The 17,387-nt window shown below is 44.1% G+C and overlaps 1 long non-coding RNA gene across 1 annotated transcript; it reads right to left on the reverse strand.

Moving 5' to 3' along the window:
• Positions 1-2,460: 2,460 nt before the first annotated feature.
• LOC144100902 (uncharacterized) lies at positions 2,461-13,800 on the reverse strand. Its single transcript, XR_013307887.1, has 3 exons — positions 13,764-13,800; positions 7,992-8,057; positions 2,461-2,597 (listed from the first exon to the last, which is right to left on the reverse strand). It is a non-coding gene; the product is annotated as an uncharacterized LOC144100902 (long non-coding RNA).
• Between the last annotated feature and the right edge of the window lie 3,587 nt (positions 13,801-17,387).

Raw genomic sequence — 17,387 nt, forward strand, 5'->3', positions numbered from 1 at the left:
AACAGTGACTGATGAATAATTAATAATAAAGAAAAATAGGGCAATGTTAGGAGAGAAAAACAAGGCACAGTAGGGCAGGCGACAAATGCTGGTAAATGACATCCTAATGTAAATATAGAAGAAATGGGCTTGGACAGAGCACATGATCTGAAGGAAACATAACCAATGACCATTAAAAGGAATATGCAGTAAATTAATTGAGGTTACGTAAAGCAGACGAGAGATAGGCATTCCATGACTCGACACCCCAGCGCAAGGATTTTTTAGCTATTATGAATAACAACCAAGATATAGACGATTAAAAATTACGCTCCTCAAAAAATGATAAAGCAAAAGCAAGCAAGAAATGATCAAGCACGCGGACTCGAACTTGGCACCTCCAGACTGCGAACCTACGAAAATCTGGCTGGCGCGCTGCAACGGTCGCCGCTTGCGAACTGCAACGCCACTGCAAGCAGGGACACTCGGTGTGGCAAGCATCGATGCGCCGCTTGGCCCAAGCTCTAAGCGTACGGTTTGCCACCGCACAGCAGTGACCGACCGCTTCTTGGCTTGGTGTTGAAGGGCGCACCAGAAAAGACATAATAGCCATATTATCAGGAAGACCGCCTCGCCTGATATACACTCGAGCAGTGACAAAGCATGCCTGCCCAAGTAGCGAGCTTTCAGAAACGTCGCCGCCCGCGGTCGCACCGGCCGGCGAATTGCGCTGCTGCCTGGCTGCCCTGGTCGTCGCTAGGCCTATAGCTTCTTTCGGATCAAAGGCACCGCGGACGCCACTTCGGAAGTCGCCTGCACTGTATTAAAAGGTACACGCATAATATCGCTTTGCTGTCAACAGCATAATCTCGCAGTAAACTATGGTCAATTTCCGCGACGCCTTCCGCAGCGGAGCTAACGGACAGCTGCGGGCGTCAGGCGAGCCGGACAGCAACAGCAGGCCAGAGGTAGCTGCGAGGCGATTCTGGCAAGAAATGTGACCGTATCACAGTTTTTACTTTTTCTAACAACTCGGTACTAATCGACAATCCTCAAAAATGATACTTTTCAACGTTTATGATCTGCGGAAAAAACCCACTTAAGCTCATTTTTATGACCGCGGCCGATGGGATCCAGGCTAGTCGGCCCGCCAGCAGGCTCGATACATAACGTTCGCACAAGAAAAAACAAAACAGTCATGCTATCAGAAAGGCTGTCTGCTATATTCGAGCAACGATAGCATACCTGCGCAAGAGCCGAGCTTTCGGCAACGACGCCGCCTGCGAGAGCGCCGAGCAACGAAGTGCGCTGCTTTCCGGTTGCCTTGGTCGTGGCTAAGCCTAGCTGGATTCGCATCGATGCCGTAGATGAGGGCGCTTAGGAACTAGCCAGAGCCGTAATAAAGGGACTACTGTAGTCAATTTGCCTTTACTGCGAGCTCCTCCGATATTAAAGTAAAGTTGTGCTCGATTTCCGTGAGGCCTTCAGCAGCGGATCTAGCAGAAGCCAGGAGAGCGGCACTAAGCAGTTGCAGCAGGAGCAACAGCAGCAGCAGCAGCAGCAGCAAGCGGCTGTATACGATGAAATTTCACAAATGATGTATTTTTCACATTCATCTATCCCAGAGCTTCTTATGAACGTAAATCGATTTCGTGTTTGGTGGATGTTTTTTGCCGGCGGCCGATCTAGCGAAGACCTGGTCGGCCGACTGGTGTTTGTCTCCTTCGCCGGTCTCCAGCCATGTCGCACTGCGAAGACTTCCCGAGGGGCTTGCGCGGCGGCACAAGCAGACGACTGTCAAATTAAAACTGTTGTTCGAGAAAACATGCTGTAGGGCTAGTGGGTGGTGAATAATGGGTTGTGTTTAGCACAAAGCCCTGACGACGGACACAAGATAAATTATGACACAAGGTGGTGCCGCATAATGGCATGAATTTAGCGAAAAAACCTGACGGGGGCAAAAACCTGACTGCATAACGCACTAGTTGGTCCTGCATATTGGTTGAACTAAGAGCAAAACCCTGACGACTGACACAAGAAAACACATATTACTCCACTTGGTCCAGCATGATGGGGTGAATTTCCCGCAAAAACCTGACTACGAGCACATGAAAACACAAATGACACTAGCTGGTGCTGTATGTTGGGATGAATTAAGCTCATGAAACAACACCCGGCACACAAGAAAACGCATATTTATATCAGTGTCACATGTGTTTTTTTGTGTACTCGTCTTGTTTTGGAGCTGAATTTTTCCCCTGAGAACAAAAATGTTCGCTGTAAGCCGCATTTAGATCTAGGCGAATTCCAAAAAAACACACGTGTTTTGTTCAGTCAGCACGCATTGACAGAATCCAGCTTGTCAAGATTAATCCTGAATCGTCCACGACGGCGTCTCTAACTGTCCACTTGTTTCTTCGGGACGCGAAGTCCGGAGACCATACTACATCGAACATAATGTGGCAGCTGATATTTTCTTGCATATTTTATTAGGTCAATGTCAGAGTGCGGAAGTTTGTTTACATCCAACCGAATTCCTTCATGGCCTTCAACGTGTAAGCCCTTGTGTCTGTTACGGTCTCGAAGGATGTGTTGCCATATCGTTCCCGAAAACAGGCCTGTTATCATAAAAACAGAGAACAAATGCAAATACACAATCATAGAAGTGGAACATACAATTGTGCTGAATGACACGTGACCCTCTTTAGAGGAGAGACCTTGTTGCACTCAGTGATTTTGGTCTACCTCTCCTAGACTCTATATTCAGTCGAAGAAACACCATGGCTCAGAGACACCGGTAGTTGCCAAAGAAAAAACAAGGGCTTTGTGTTTCCCTATATTTTTTTTTCTTGGGATCATCAGTGTCCTTTTCTAGTGCGACTGCGTTACGAAATGACGCTGACTGGTTTTTATATTTGGATCGGCAAGCTTTTCGAGGAAGGAGTGGTGGCAGTGGCTTTTCCAGTTAGCCTCGAGCGGCATTTAGTTTGGTTTTCTAACATTAGGTGTCTAGTTTATTTTCTAATTTTGTAACACAAAATTAATATTGCTTGGATGTGCTAAAACGTTGGATTTGCGCTATTCTGCTTATTTAAATGATTTTCGAAAATAGACTGACTAAAACCGCTGATCAAAGTTCTGTACGATTAAAGGAGCAGGACTAGTTAAATATTGCGTGCAATAAAGCGAACCGCAGTCATCTGATAGCGGAAGTTGTGCAAAATGCAAAGCCATGGCACAACTTCTAAACGGCTTCTCGCTCTTGCCGTTACCTCTTAGCAAAATTAATTAGGGCCAACTATTTTCAATTAGTTGCAGAATTGTAGAAATAGCAGTAGAATACAAAACTAGTAGTATAAGAGGGACATTAAACGTGCCCCCAAGCGTTCTTTAGGACTATACACCGATCACAAACAAGCCTACTGAGAACACAAAATCAACAGCAACCTCGGGAAATCAGGGTAAACAGAAACGACTGAGGTAAGGGCGATTGAATAACTAATTACTGACTTCATGAGCTGAAGTTTTCGATATTCAGTCTATGGTTTACACTGACAACATTGTAGAAAGTCACGGACATTGCCAGTGCAGATCCGAAATGCAAAACATTGTCTTGTTCTCTACTCCTGCTCTATATCTATATCTACTTCCCAAGCTTCTGACATCAGCACAGCTCACGTCTCGTCAACGTTGACAACATTGTGTTCTTCACCTCAATAATCGATGTCTATGATCGGCGTCTAAAAAGGTGCTTCAAACGATCACCTTTTATGCTTCACCTGAGAAAGGAGTAAAGCACTTACAACGAAGCTAAAGTTACTAACTCTTTGCGGCATGACGCCTGCGATTAAGCACGACTTTTTAAACATTTCTTGCAAAGTCAAGCGCTGTTTTCACAAAGGATATGAAATTCGTGCTGCACAGAATGGCTGCGCCACATACTGTCTGGTCAAAAGGACTGCGTTTTAAAACAAGAAATAAATATGAACGTCGCGGAGTTCTACGCTGCGCCTAGGAAGTGCTGTCCAGTACTGTAACTTTTTTTCTCACGTGGTGGATGTTTTATAACGGGAACTACAGCTGATTTTTGTTTCAGAAGCTGCTTTGAATAAAAAAATAATCGCGCATATATGCGCAATTACTATTAATTTTTTTAAAGAAAAGGGCTGAAATTCCTTGAGCGTGGAACTTGCTCCATGAGTCAATTATTAGTTATTTAGCCATTCTTGCAATATTTGTAAAATAGGGGGTTGCAAATATTCGCACATCAATCTTTAAATTTTTCACCACACTGGAACATAACGAGCGTGTGATTAGGGCAAGACAGTTTGTAAAAGAAGAGTTAGTTCAGCCAGATGCGAAGAAAACACATACTGCTAATTGTCTGCTGCCTCACAGACATAAACAGCCAGCTAATTTTGCGCATAACATTCTGGTTACCGACGGTTCATAAAAAGCTTCTCTCGGATCGCAGGACATTTGACCTGTGTGACAAAAGCAGACCCGGCCTTGGCATGGCAAGCACTGCAACCAAAAGCAGTTCAAACATTTTCAACACCTTAGGTATACATCGCCAGTCCATACACACATCCAACGGCGAAAACGCCTTCGTAGCGCGCGAGTCGAAGTAAGTTTATCAATTTGCGAGCATACCGTCACCTAGCTACCGAAAGATCTGTCAGCTGCCAGCAGAGATAAACTCAGTGCCTTCAGGAAAGTAGCATAACCGTAACTTACGAAGCCAAACGCTAGAACTTGCTCGGCCCTCACTTGCTTCTCAGAATTGTGCATCCAAACACGCTGTCAACGGAAATGTTTCCATGAATTCTGTCTGGGCAGTGTATTTTGGCAAGCAAGAGCGCGCCATTCACATAATATAACATCACTGAAATTCTCAGTTGTGCAAAAACGAGAGCAGTGATGTTTTTCACGTGCACGCTGTCATCAATCTGGGGACAAAAAAAATATCTGCGAAGGTAACTTCTCCGGAAGGTGTACAAGGCTTCTGCGCGAAACTGCCTGAGAAACTGATCAACCTTCCGACGACGAACAAAGCTGAGGACGTTAGTGTGTAGACGGTATGCGTTGAAGATTCCAATGCAATATTACAAGCCTCAACTTGATGCTGATGTCATGTAAGAATATGCAAATGCTTTTAGCGCCACTCGGCACAAGAAAAATAACCCGCTTATCTCCTGAAGGTAGCAGAACTACTGTCGAGGCACATTTAAACATTTTAAAGCTAGGCACACTTTTAGGCCGTTCCCGACTTCGAACACGAGGTACGACAAGGTTATTTTGTTTCTGGTTACCTAAAACACTACGTCAAAACACGTCTTCCGTACGCAATTTCGTTAGCAGGCACATAATTCTTACTGGAACGAATTGCTCTTTGTTACGGAGTACCAGAGCTTTCATTACCGACATACGAGAGTGCATTAATGGCTGAACGCTGCGCGACTCCATGAACGTCATGTCACCCCCGACAAGTGGTTTGACAGAAATATTGAGCGAAACTACCGCTGATGAGCAGTCATTTTGCATTCACGTTGAGACCAGAACGTAGCATAACTCTTCCTCCTTCACATTTAAACTTTCATCGTGCACTTGTGCCCAGGTGTAAACCCCTGAAGTCTCGACGATTCTGTGGGATATGTTATGCTTTTGAATATAGGATACTTGAACGCTGACACTCCACTTTTCTGCAGCACGCTATGAGCTTGGTAGCTGGGCGACATACATGTTAAAGACCAAGAACGCGAAGACACAAATGACGCTTTAGTTTGATATAGCCTCAGGTTTGCTGCTCAGAATGAAGGGCTTATGGACATTCGGTGCTAAGTACAGAACTGGAGACGGTGAGTGAATCTGGTTCGGAAATTACTGACGAGTGCCGAGCAAAAATTTTCAAAGACGATATCATGGAGCTCAACTGAGACGTACGGGTAGTTCGGGATCTCAAGTAGCAGATTGTTTCCGAAGATTCGTCTGCCAGGAGTTGGTCTAAGTGGTCGTCATCAAATTCTTTTGCGAGCGGCAGACATGCCCTTGCCGTTCTGTATGTGCAGCCCATCACTTCATAGGCGACAGTTTGAAAAGGTCGCTCTTTAACCACCTGGATGTTGTTTACTTTTGCAGGGGGAAATGACAAGATGCATATTTCATCGTTTTAGCTCTAAGAGCAACTCAGCGCGATCTTGATAGTAGGAAGGAATAGTCGAACACTTTACAGCTGACGCCTCAAACCATTCTCGATACGGAGACTGCAAATCTCTGTGTTGCCTTTAACATTCCACTGGCCTTTTCACCTGCGGAATTACAAGATGTTTCGGGAAAACTTCAAAAAATTCTAAAAGAGGAATTGTGTGGTAAAAACGTGTCTTTTGTGAGATAGCATTACCACTGTTGGCGGACACGGTAAAAGGCAGTGAATTGACTTTAGTAAGCTGGTTAACTAATTTTGGATAATTGTTTTAAATATCACAAATAGGCAACTGGTTGCAATCAAGTTTGTAGCCAGTCGTTAGTAATAGCCATATCAGCTTTTACAATTTCGAAAATCTGATTATGCTCGCTGCTACCGTTTAACAAAATCTGGCTGCTTCGTGCGGAAATACATGGCTTTCGAAAGCATGCAGGCAAAGCAATCCCTCCAGTGCACGTAGCTAGTAAAAAAAAGCCAAAATTTGTCGGGCCACAGCACTAAGGGTAATCTGTCTCCGAGATTCTGAAAACTGGTGTGGCTGTTACTAACGAGCGGCAACAAATCTTCAATAGCAACTAGGCGCCTAATTCTACTAGTTGAAAACTAAGATATAAAAAAAAATAGGTCACCAGCTTACTGCTTAGGACGTTTCACAAAGTTTTCTTGTGTCCGCCAACACTGGCAATGATATGACGCAGAGGCCATATTTTTGCACCAAGGAGCCTATTTTTGAAAATTTCTGAAAGTGTTGAAATTGGTTTTATGTTATGAAGGCAACTGACCAAGAATGGGTTGTTAAGAATGGGCTTGTGCAGGTCCATTCTTGAGGAGGCCGTTGTTGTAGGTAGAGGATGTGAACATGTTGCGCATGAACTTAGAGATGTTTTTTAGAAACATTTATACGATTAACCAACAAATGCATCGGTGTTGGGTTTCAAGGGTTGAACGATGTGTCATGCAATTTTTATGTTTGAAAGTGTTCGCTAAGACATGCGGTATATACTATTACTATTTCTCACAGCAAGTGCAGTTTGGCGCGTGCAGTTATTCGTGCTTATTTCATTCCAACAGATAGCCTTCCAACAAAAAGGAGGCCTGTACATGACATTTTATCGCGAGAAGGTTCGCTTTGACCTACAATGATGCTTTCAACTTCCACATTTGGGCCTTGAAACTATGAGCGCACCTGTTAAGATTAAACTCTGTACGACCAGGTTGTGTATCGCTACACGCACGAGCCAGAAGCGTTCCCCTTCCTGCCTTTGAGGCTCTAAACTTCGATATTTCATGATTGGTGCGAAGACATCCAAAAGAACTGCCGTTTCAATTGTTAGTGCCCGCATGTAAATTGTTTCCATGTAAGTGTGCAGAGATCTATGCATGTTTGCTTATGAAAAGAAAAACAGCCATTTTTGAGCCGCCTCAACGCGTTCAAAGAACTCACTATAGTTAGAACTACCGTATGCGCGAAGACTGCCTATCAGGACTTGCGGATTGGTTACTGAATTCGTTCCTTCGATCTCCAGCCTCACTGATGTCACCTTTCATGGCATTGAAAGCTCTGTGGAGGAAGTGTCCTCAAAGCGACATCTATGTAAGTGACTTCTCATTAAACAATAGATGCGTTCCTGATCAGCACCTTCGTACTGTGAAATCAATATTTTATCCTCAAGGTCAAGGGCTACAAACAGCACAGGATAAGTAAGAGCAACCTCGAAGCTGATGTAAATTCAACTTTCGTAAAGTACTTATTCTATTGGCATGAACCAATATTCAGAAACTGAAAAACCAATTACCGAACACTCACCAATGGGCCGAGCACTGCTTCTCCAAGCTCATAGGGAACCTTGCCCACTGTGTACGCATCAGCACTCTGCCCGAGAACATGAGGAACACAAATGAGAATATTTTATTTTGCTGTACAGATCAACACCAATCTGTGACGTTACCGTTATACAGTGGCGCTGCTGTCACCATTTTTACCTAAAAGCCAAGGTCACGCCCTGTAGTTGTGCGCCTGTTTAAAAGCGTTTAGAGCAGTTCTTTAACTTCACAGTGCGCCATTAACGTTGTGCCATAGTTACAAAAGCCAATTACATCCTTGAACAGACCGTATAAGCAAGGCACTTCGATTCAAAACTGACGTGAGTGTAAAATCCGCAATATGTCTGTGCGGGCTCTTGCCAGTAGTGGTACTGGGCAGGAAGGCAGTGCAAACAAGCCAATCTAAACAAAGCATTAGAAAATATTTTATTCTCACACAACACCTTCTAATTCCTCCGTTTCTTCACCGTTTGCAATACTTTTAAGGACAGCAGAAATGATGCTCCGTCATTTCGACGTTGATATATTTTTATAAAGGTCGCAATAAATGTGAACTTCGATGGGAGTTACAGGCAAACTAGTTTTCTTTTTCTCGAGCAGCACATTCTTCTAAAACATTATATATGTTGAGCGAAAAGTTTAGTAATTACTCATTCTAACTTCGATACGCTGGCACTAGCTTGACAAGGGGATTTGGAACACAGCTAGGGATGAAGGTGACGTGTACCAAATCAGCTTTGACATGCGGTACCAAGTTATATCAGCAAGACTGGGAGAAGATTGACTGGGCGTTTAATGAACGAGTTTGCAACTTTAGCAACGTTTTAGAAACATCGCTCATCGAGGATATTCTTTGATGTAAGTGACAATATGGAGCAATGTGTTGCAATTGTGATATGAAAGAGGAAAGGTTAGATAACGAGGGAAATAATTCAAGCTGAGAAGTAGCATAAATCAGGACAAACATGAGCGCTGACACTCCATCCCTATTCCTATCTAATGAAAATGTAGCGTTTTTACGAAATTGATCTTGTCCGTACATTCAATAGTACGTTGTCGTCTGGCGTATATATGTGGTGGTTGAGAAAGACAAACATTGTCGAGCGTTTTCGCCCAAGCTCTGCCTCTTCTCTTCTGTGTCGTTCGTCTTTTCTTGCCCTACACTTTGTTCAAACCGATCTAACAAGCCGCCATGCCGACATCGGATCAGGTGCTCTATCACCCAAGTGCTTGCAACAGTTTTTAGTGAGTCAAACATGCTGCTCCGTGAGCTAGGTTTGGTCAATCATACAATGGTCGGAACAAGACATTAAAGACAGCTCAGCTTAAACGGCATGATAAGCGAATGAATGCGAACTCGACACCGTAGCAGACGGCATCCTTAGCCACCTCTTGTTTACGCGAGCGCCCCCTGCATTTGTAAACATTAGTTTAGTCTATCACCAGAACGTAGTAATGATCTTACAACAGTAAGAATAGATTTTTCTAGCTTGAAGCCGGTGAAACAAGCATATTCATCAATTATCCGGTGAAAATGCTAAGAAGTTGAGTAAATCTTAATAACAAATTTTGGTCCGGAAGAGAAAATGCTAACTGTACCCTTTATAGGCAGGTTGAGAGCAGTGTGCAAATCGAACTAATTATAGTAGGTAAAATAAAGAATGTGTATGGGCACTGCATGTAATTCGAATAGAACATAGCCAATGATCTTTGAATATAACGCAATTATTGCCTTTAGAAGGCTAGCGTAGCGGGGGGCGGCCGAGAGTCAGGTTTGCGAATGAGTTTATGAAGTTTGCTCAGATGAGTTGGCCGCAGCCCAGGACAAGGTTTATATGTTTTGCAGGAAAGTTGTCAACGTCGTGGTTATTACGATTATGGTTACGATGCTCAGTCGTTAATAGTAGGATGGCCCAGCAGACTTATGCATTTTATGAGCTATCAGACGCAAACTAGACTAATTTAATGCACGTCAACATCATCAACAGCATACCTGTGCCCATTGGACGACTAAATTCACTCTCTACTGACGTTTAGTAAACCACCTCTTGCGCCAGATGCCGCGAACCTATCCCACAAGAACTCCAAATATCTCCAGCCTGCTTGACCTCCGATCAGCCCTACTATTTTTATCTTCGCTTGGAATCTACACCGTAACTGTAGGCAACCTCCGTTTGTTGCTCTGCGCGCTGCACCTCCCTACATATGTCCACTTAATCTTGCTTTCAGCTAGCATAAAATAACTAGATTTTCGTTTCTACCATAATGTGGTGCCTTCGTGGTCTTAACGTTGCCCTAATGATTTTCCTTTCTGCAGCTGACTGTGTTGTCCTTAAATTTATTTCAAGTCTCGCTTGCCTCCAAGTTTGTACCACACAGGAGAGCAAGGCCAGCATACTACAATTATCACCATTTCTAATTAGGGATAGTCATAAATCCTGCTCAATACCGGAATGTAACTGATAAATGCACTCTACTACAAATTTGTTCTAGCTATGCGATCGCTGTATTACCTAGATCTTTTGTATCCCATAGTTTTGAATGGTCACGTGCACCTCGTTTTGAGAATTCTGAGTTATTCGAAGATCCAAATGTCTGTAGACTGTGCGTAAAGCATGCCAGGATTTTAGCATTAAAAGTGATCACGTAGTCGACGATTAAATTTAAGGCTTCTCACAATACGGGAGCAGTGCGCAATGTCTCTATGGCGTCGCGGACGGTAAGATTTTGAATTTCCGCTTCCGTCAACCATACCCAGCAGTGCGTCGTTGGATGCAGTCGAAAACCGCTCGGCAGGCTCTGTCCTTAGTGGCGAACGTATTGTTCTTCCAACCAGCATTTATGAGTTGAAAATGTGGTGCTGCTGTAGATAGCGCCATCATATGGCCCCCGCTTGGTGCTGTGCTCTACGGAGATTTTTGAGTGCCGTTTTGGTTGTAATCGCTGATTACGTTTCGATTGCGAATGCTAGCCCAAAAAGACCGCGCATGCTTTAGCTGCAGGTTTCAGGCGTTAGACCCCTTTAAGCTCGTCGTCGCAAGCATATATCATCCTTTTGGAGTGGAAGCAGTCCTTATCCAGGTCGCGGTCTTGACGCGGCCACTCGCTGTGGAACAGCGACATGAACAGTTCCCTTTTGACTTGCAGCGCACTTCATAGAATCGAAGCCACGCGCCTGACCCATCTGCTTATTCGGAGATGTTTCCCGCAGTCAAGGCACCTTCGTCAAAATATTTTCACAGAAATGAGCGGCGTGTGCACGACATAATTTGTCGATTGACCTTGCTATGGAGAACCATCTCAAACCGAAAAGATCCACACTCCACAGTAAATGTGCTCAGTGCAGAACAGTGATTTAGTAGCTTAGGAGAGTCTGCCTTTTCTATAATCTTGGTTACCTTTAGCTGCTAGAGTGAAACCTTTTTTAAATAAAAATAAATAAATAAAAAAGATGGGTGCCCCCGCAGCCGCTGCTATCTAATATCTTGGGCACAATAGCTGCTGCTGGCGGAAATAAGAAAGGAAGAATACGAAATGTGACCAACACTGTTCAGACTCCGAGTAATTGATCAATTCGCTTTTGCCCTACCATATACTAGCTGTTACGGTTAGCTCAGTTGGTGGAGCGACTCCTGCGGTGAAGCGATTTTCCCGGGTTCACACCCCGGACCAGGAAGAATTTTTCATTAACTACAAAGTGTCTGTGGGCGCTCTATAGATTTGCTTTGTAGCTATATGGCTGCGCTTGGGTGAATGCCAATAAGCAATTACCCCTTATTACACATTTATGTAGTAACCATGCTTATGGCGAAAAATGGTACTCTTTCAAGCCGACATGTTCCACTGTATGAAAAATGGTTGTTCACTGAAAACTGAACAGCAAGGAATAAATATGGTCAAAAATGTATCCCAAATTTTCGCATCATAAAAGAAGTCAGAATAACATCTGCAATCTAGCTGGGTATATCTTGGCGGTGAGTTCGTTGGGAGCGAAAAAATTGTCAGCTTACAGGGGCTGTGAAAGGTGCTTTAAGAAGTTGCGCTATGCCCGTGGTGTTAAAGACGCCACTTCATGAATAACCACCCGCAGGAATTTATATGTCGTTTAGAAGCAGACTTATCGGTAGTCAAAATTTCAATATCAGTGTCTTCGAGCTTTTCTATTTCCTCTCGTCACTTTATCGTACGGTGAAATGTCAGCGCTCCACCGCCGTTCCCACTCACTCGGCCCCATTTCTGGTTGCGGACGCACTATGCAATTCTCCGGGGTGGAGCCTTATGACCCGCCCAATCGACGCGCATGAATGGCCGTGGTCATGATAGCAGTGCGACGTCTGAAAGAATCTATTCAACAGCCATATATTAACCGTCATTGGCCAAAGCATGAGACAGAGGAGTGTGCGAGTATGAAAAAGTAGCTGGAAAGGGTTCGCCAACTTGTTGGGTCGGCGGGGTTGATGTTTGCTGCTGCGTTCAGAAGTGTATTATTTGACATAGACTTAGTGAAGGAGTGTGTTTGTCTGGTCTCCTGAGAAGCACTTTCAGAGCCCTTTTAATCTCGTTCGCGTGGAAGCTTTGCGTAAGGGTACTTTGCCTCTCATTTGAGTAGAGATGAAGAGGATTTTATCTCCGAAACAGGCGAGTGTAGGAACCATAGATAGTTTGAATGTTATGTGCCCGTCAAAAAATTATATTGAGAACATTTACGCCTTAGCCCCCTGCTAATTTTGAAGCTGTCAGTTTTTTTTTGAAGTATAAAGATTGTAGCTCGCAACTAGAATGGATAATGGACAAAAGCTCATAAAAGTGCTGTTCCCAAAATGCATCGGCGTGTTGTCTCTATCCGAAAGGACTTAATATGTTGTTATTAATGCAGCCCGCGTACGCCCTAGGTTGCAATAACATATTTTGGTCTTTTATGAACGGATGCTCACTGGAGGTGTCTGCAATGCACATTTACTTCGGTTGGAAGTTGTTGTTTCAACTGTCGATGTTTTTGAATTTTTTCTGTCGTCCGTGATTGCAGACTAACCTCTTCCACTCATGGGAACATGTTGTTCTAGACCTTACCGCGTTTTTCGCATCTCTTACGCGCAATATGACTTGTTCTCATTGCATTCTTTGACAACAAAGCACTGCTACATTCTACCACTCTACTGCACACTTCAGCCTGGCCGCGCATACTCATTTATTATGCAGTCTTGTGATATGTAACTGGAACCGTCTCCCCTTATCACAAAGTGCGTGCTCCTTTCTGTTTCCTAAAAATACGAACTAGCCAGATGTCTTTTCACTAGCTGCTTCCAACCATAAAATCACTACTGCTTTTGCCTGCAGAACCTTTCACATCGCGGTTTCACCGATAATGCTTAAAATGATATCGTTTTATTATTAAAGATTAATTTACTTGTGCTTCATCAATTCATGCAGCATAATCTTATAAAGAAACACTGTGCATTTTAAGAGGATGTCGGCTACAGTACCACGTCCAGCTCATATACTCCTAGAAACTTTCTTTAAAACGCTTAGATCACGGCTGCTCAAACCCTGTGTGCCAGAAGCCGCGTCAGCACAATGTGCTGAAAGTGCGGCAGGTATAGCGCGGAGAAATGTGCTAAAGGTCTCAGCATAGCCGAAATGAGAACAGCTGTCCAGATTTAGTGCTGTTTATAGCATACCTCTAAACTCAATGCTTGATGTTAATGTGCCGTGTTGAAAATTTCTGGTGTGTACGGGTTGTGCAATGAGAACATACCTTGTTTCTAGCGGCTCTATCCAGGCAGTCCACAAGCTGAAAGATAGGAAACACAAGTTGATATAAGAGCCGCATCTGATTAAAGCGCAGTTTTATTCGTTAAGTTTATATAGTAAACAAGAAAGCGCGCTTGAATTGCTCAGGAAGGAAAATCGTTATCTCCACAGCTAAACCTGGCTCTGTCATTAATAGACTGCTTGTCCGATTGTCACTTGAATCCGGAAATCCGAATTCAATTTCAATCTATTTCCGTCGAAAGAAACAAAGAAGTAGGCTGGAGCAAAGAATGAAGCACGTTCACTTGATTGCGTTCGAGCCCCCTTTTTCATGGCATACAGTAACGGCAGGTTAATATTTCAATAAAACATGCACACTTGCATTTCATAGCACAAGCCGAACCGTGCACACAACAGCAGAAGAGAATAGTACGAAGCAGTGAAACAATGCAAAAAACTCTTAAAATGCCTCATGGCTATCTTATACAATTCTATATTAAGTACAGCAGATGTAAAGAGCGAACTATTTCAATAAAGTGTGCATATCGCGGCAAATGTAATTATGTAGAGTTCTTGAGAGGGACGCGCAAGCAAATGGCCAGCCAACAGCAGCAACAGGCCAGCGGCAAGGAGCAAGCCAGCATGAGCACCCGCGTCGCTGCTTCTCAAGAGCGACGACTGGCGACGCAGGCGGCGCTGGGCTCATGGTGTATACTGTGTCTCGTCGTGTTCGTGCACATTCGAGTTTTGTACCTCATTTTATTGCGAAGCAATACGACTTTAGGTCGCACTTCAGCCCGTTCCGTGGCGAGGCGGTGGTAGGCACCATTGACATTTAGCGTGACCTCGCTGCGTGACGTCACACCACGTGACCTAGAGTGACGTCACACCAGCTGTTTAAAAACGGGGCCCCATCTCACGCCGTCGCGAGGCGAGGCGGTAGCCACCAACGGCGGCCTATCTCCCGCTCCTCTCACCAGTGGCGCTACGGTCGGTGTGACGTCACACCAGCTGTGTAAAAACGGGGCCCCATCTCACGCCGTCGCGAGGCGAGGCGGTAGCCACCAACGGCGGCCTAACTCCCGCTCCTCTTAGATGATTCAGTGTAAGCCGTAACACTAGCATAACCCAAGACTACCACCAGCCGTACTACCAGCTGATCCGAGAATAACACACTATTGCTTCGCAATCACCAGGCTTAACCAAGCTAGGCCACGGCCGTGTTTTCCTTTTTACTTGCTTTCTTCTCCTGGTCTGGTGCTCAGCTTATTTAGGGTAAAATGCTTGGGAAATGGGCCTTTGACCTCAGTTTGAGAAGTCCAGAATACCTTGTGCCATGGCGCTCTTTGGCCAAAGATGCACTCGCGCCATAAAACTCCATAATCATCATCAGCTTTTTTCGCGTTTAACTCCCGTGCATTTTAGCAGCTTCTTTGCAATCTCTATGAATAGTGCTCTTGAACAATCGTGTACCACTGAATAATACTGGTCCAATTGCAGTCGTCAGTGAAGCCTTTTCTGTTTTTAAGCGTGTGTCAGTCTACTTTGTGAGCATAGGTACCAGGTGTCCCAGCTAACTAAGAAAGCTGTTAAAAAACACGGAATGGCCTAGCCGCGTGAAACCAACTGAAAGTTGTTCAGAGTTGTGTGACCTAGTATACAGTAGTGTTCTTTCATAACAAATAATTGATTAGTTAAACATAATTATCTAACTCTGTAACTATTGATTTGAGAAAGAAGTGTCAATAAAAATAGTTGTAGATCACTTCGGTAAACAGCTGAAAGAAACGTTTGTATAATGCACCGTTTACGTAAAGTAGTTTTCACCGGCCTTAAACCGTAATTGTCACAATAAAAAAAGCTTCCACGTGACAATGGTGTCATTTCAAAGTTCTAAGACGCGTCTTAGAGAACAACATCCGGTGTTTTCTTGAGCGCTCTCCCGGATGAGCCTTTGCATGCACTATGGGGTGGAGGCGTGAGTAAGTGGGTGGTAACCTGATAGCATTTTTTATTCCAATGAATAAAGCTATGCAAATCTTACCTAGACGGACACAGCGCTGCTAGTGGCTTTTCCAGACGATCTACAAGTTACCCATTGACACTTGCTCCTCAAGTGAATACTTAAAAAGTAAGCTAATAAGGTTTAACTAATTTAATAATTAATTTCTAAAAATTAAAAACATAGTGCAGACTAAACAACAAGACTCTGAATGACCCTCACTGGGCGTGCACACTTGGTTTTTCTTTTAAGATTGGTTCGATTGTGCAGGGACACCTGGTATATATAGTCACGGCTTTACCTAGAAATCGGGCCGTTTAGAACAGCTCAAAACAGGCGGGGAAGGCATGAAATAGGCAGTGCCAGCATAAGCAATGTCATTGCCGGTGCACAGCGACTTCCCTTCGTCGGCGTCTCATTGAGGCGCTACAGTATATTGCCACAGAGTTAGCCACTACACTTACGCATCCATGCGCTCGGACGAGGTTAATCGGCGCTTGCCTGACTTTCCCATCCGCCCCGGTCGAGCCTTATTCGGTTCAGCTGTGTCCTGCCGAGGCGAGGGTTTTATGTTCTGTCTTGCAATAGCTCGTTTTCCAGCGCTCTATCTGCTTTCGGTGAGGTTTTGGTTGAGCCGTTGGTGTCGCCTCATGTATGACGAGTTGGTAGGGGCCTCTAAAGGCAAGACTTCTTAACTCTGACATAAATCTGTACATGTCTGACCCTATCTATGTCAACGAACATCTTTGCCCTGTCCTAAAAAAAACTTCTCAGCGCAGCTATCGGTAGGAAGCGTAAACAGGGGTGGAAATCGGTTTGGACGCTGAACGGCAAGATTTTTGCAAGGAAGTCGGATGGCGACCTGGTCATCAAAATTGAGCATGAGTCAGAGTTGTGCAAGATTCTGTAAAGAAATACTGTATAGTGTGGCTTTACAGTTTCCAAAATGGAGTACCTTGAATTTATTTATCCAGCTGATCTTAAACTGGCCAGTCAATCTGACATATCTGTTTTGCACCTTAATGCGCGTTCCATGCGCAACAAGCGTGACGAGATTGATGAAGTGTTGCGAAGTTTTACATTCAAGTTTGGAATCCTGATGATATCTGAAACATGATGTAGTCATGCATCTGACATTGTTGCAGTTGAAAGCTACCAACATTTCTTTCTAAATCGCCTCGGCAGGCGTGGCGGTGGCTTGGTACTTTACGTTGACACAGGATTGCATTGTGAAGAAATGACCGAATTTTCCACAATAACTGCAAATTTTGAAGTGCTTACGAGAAAAGCCGGTAACGAAATCATCAGTGCGGTGCACCGAATTTCGTGTGGCAATGTGGAAGGTTTTTTTTTACGTTTTTTACAACCTAATGGATTACGTTTCTCAAAATAGTTGTACTTTTACTTATGGCGGTGATTTTAACAATGATGTCGTGGACGGAAAAAACAATTACGACTTCGATGTTATACTACTCTCAGCCGGTTAAAAAAATGTCATTATGACTTCAACGCGTGTTACACCTTCCCGTTCATCAGCACTTGACATTCTTACCACCAATCTCAATACAGATATCCGGAGTGCGGGCACAATCGTGTCCGACATAAGCGATCATTGCCCAATTTTCA

This window comes from Amblyomma americanum, chromosome 8, assembly GCF_052857255.1.
Source record: "Amblyomma americanum isolate KBUSLIRL-KWMA chromosome 8, ASM5285725v1, whole genome shotgun sequence".
Lineage (NCBI taxonomy): Eukaryota > Metazoa > Arthropoda > Arachnida > Ixodida > Ixodidae > Amblyomma > Amblyomma americanum.